Source organism: Carlito syrichta, unplaced genomic scaffold (genome assembly GCF_000164805.1).
Source record: "Carlito syrichta isolate Samal-C Ts95f unplaced genomic scaffold, Tarsius_syrichta-2.0.1 Scaffold287752, whole genome shotgun sequence".
Lineage (NCBI taxonomy): Eukaryota > Metazoa > Chordata > Mammalia > Primates > Tarsiidae > Carlito > Carlito syrichta.
This window is the reverse complement of record NW_007231848.1, coordinates 43,528-46,360: the sequence shown is the minus strand read 5'-3', so window position 1 is coordinate 46,360 and position 2,833 is coordinate 43,528. Positions and strand designations below refer to the sequence as shown.

General features: G+C 44.4%; 1 pseudogene across 1 annotated transcript; it reads right to left on the bottom strand.

The window, feature by feature from the left end:
* Positions 1–494: 494 nt before the first annotated feature.
* LOC103255005 lies at positions 495–1,990 on the bottom strand (annotated as a pseudogene). Its single transcript, XR_503999.2, has one exon. The product of XR_503999.2 is annotated as a ras GTPase-activating protein-binding protein 1 pseudogene (transcript).
* Positions 1,991–2,833: the final 843 nt, after the last annotated feature.

Here is a 2,833-nt window from a genome sequence, read left to right as displayed (position 1 = left end):
CAAATTTTCCAATGGCAATTTCTCCACACCAGAAGGTAGTCATGAAACAATTTGGGTTTTTCCTGCCTTCAAAATGTTTATCAAATCCTGTATTTCTCATAGGCTTTTGAAACGTAGAAAATAAGTAAGAAATATTCCAATGAATGAAACATACCAAATGTCAGTAATAAGCAAGACACATTCTTTTGGGGAAATGGCTGTTTAAAAAAATCCAGTCTGTAGATGCAAAGCAAGAAAAATTCAGTCTTTTTCTTTCTTCTTTAAAAATCCATTACTCCTAAAATATCATTCCACAAAATTGGAAGTCAAGGACTAAAGTGGGGGGCGGTAAGGGAGCACACACGTTAACACAAAAAGAAGTAAAATTGTATAAACTTAAGCAGTTTATAACAGACTAGGGTCATACTCCAAGATACCAAAAGCTGGTTGAAGAAATTCACCATTTTGCAAGAGCTAAGGTTTGTACTGCTGCGTGAAGACTGGTGGAGAGCAATTCACTGCCGTGGAGCGATCCCCCGGCCCACTCCAAATCCTGGTTTCTGCACCATGCCTCCATGGGGAGGGCCTCTCATTCCACCACCCAGCCCACCTCGAGGGCCTCCAGATCCCCGAAGGCGGTTATCTCGACGGTCTCCTTCCCTGGCAGCTCGCGTCTTTTCTTTCACATTCAGACGGACCTCACCTCTGAACATGATAGGCCTGTTGCTAAGGACCTTTTGAACAGGTTCAGAATCGTCAAACACAACAAAACCAAAATCGGGTAATTTCCCACCGCTGTTAATGCGCAGCTTCACAACATTCCCATAATTCTGAAAGAAATCATTCAGCTCTGCTTTGTCCACTTCATGAGGCAGGTTGCCAGTAAAGAGCTGGTGACTGTCCGGGTGTCACACAATTCTTCGGGGTTCAACATCGCCTTGCTCACCAGACTCCCGGATTGGTCTGGGTCCCCTCTGGGGAGGAATATTTATTCGTTGTTCTTGCACTCTTTGATCCCTCTGAGGTCTCTGTGGTGGAATCTGAGATTCAGGCTTAGACTCTTGACGGGGCTGTGAAGCTGGCACTTTAACAACATGAGGTGGTATCCCAGTAACCAGAAGAGCTCCACTGGGTGGAAGGTTCTTACTGGTCACAGATGCCCAAGAAAACGTCCTCAAGTCTTCCTGCACTGTCTGAGCTATGTCTGCAGGTGCAGGAGAAGAGCTCTTCTGAGCATCCTCAGGAGAAGTTTCTTCTAAAACTGGCTCAGACTTTTCCTCTTGGATTTCAGATACAGGTTCCTGCTCTGGTTCTGGTTCAGGCTCAGGCCCTGGCTCAGCAACAGGCTCCTTTAAATGTTCTTCCATGTCATTACTGACAACAGTCTGATCATAGAAAGTTCCAGAATCATCAGGTACCACCTCAGGTGTTTGTTGTCTTTCTTCAGGTTCCTCTACTTCTTCCTCAGATTCCTCCTGAGGCTCAGTGACAAAGCCACCAAAGACCTCATCTTGGTATCTGAAGATATCATTGTGAACATAGAACTTATTTGCAACAGAGCCCTCAGGAGCAAGAACAAACGTCTGCATGAACCTCCTCAAAGCCTGGTTATTACTGGAGAGAAGTCCCATCACCTGGACCACCACACCATCATTCAGAGTGGCATGAGCATCAACATGGCGAATCTTGGTGTGGCAGTTGGTGAAGTTTTGTGACATAACTTTCCTATGGATTTCCTTCTGCCCATAGACTGCATCTGCTGGCTTTCCGTTTGAATCCAGTCCCCCATGGACATAAGACGAGTTCTTTCCATAAAATCTATGCAGCATGTCTGGAGCCTGGTTCAGCAGTGTGTAATACTGTCTCACAAATTCCCGCCCGACCAGCAGGGGACTAGGCTTCTCCATCACCATTGATTTGGTCAATTCAACCTGCATGGCTGGGCTGGAGAGGAACAAGCTCTGCTCCACAGCACTGAGGACAGCAGGAATCCCTCACGCAACTGCGTCCGCACACCAGAAATCTATTTATATTATGAAAATAAAATTGAGCTAACATATCCATTGATTTCACAGTTGAAAATGTTTAATTTTAGCCGGGCTCGGTGGCTCAGCCTGTAATCCCGCACCTTTGGGAGGCTGAGGTGAGTGGATTGCCTGAGCCCGCGGGTTCGAGACCCGCCTGGGCAGGCGAGACCTCATCTCTACAATAAATCAAAAAATTAGCCGGGTGTGGTAGTGCGCGCCTGTAATTCCAGTTACTTGGAAGGCTGAGGCGGAAGGATCGCCGGAGCCCAGCAGGTCAAGGCTGCGGTGGCCGGGAGCAGCCACTGCACTCCAGTCTGGGCGACAGAGTGAGACTCCAACTCAAAAAAATAATAAAAAAGAAATTGTTTAATTTTTATTTTAGTGTTCAATCAGAAAATTAGGATGATGTTAATCATAAAGTAACTTTTTGTTAGAAGAAATTACTGCTTTGCAAAATGATGATATATGCCTAATCTCCTATGCTAAAAGGTGAGAAGATTGATTCTAGTCATCTAAAAAATATTCTGGAAAACCTCAGCATTGGGCTCACAGATAATGAACTAGAGAAACTGCTGAAAACATTGCCAGTCGATGATGAGCCATATACATGTCTGTGGGAGCTTCTAAGGAGGTTGGATTTTGAACATGTTAATCTCTTCTAAAACTTGATAGAACATTTTTAAAAGTAAAATTTAAGCTACATGTAAAAATTATCAGTGTCACTTAGAGTTTAAAAGAGAAACCAAGCAACTCGTCAGATATAAGTTACCATTGGGGCTAATAAATGTTTATTGTGACCCCTCATGCCAATAATGAGCTTTATAGCA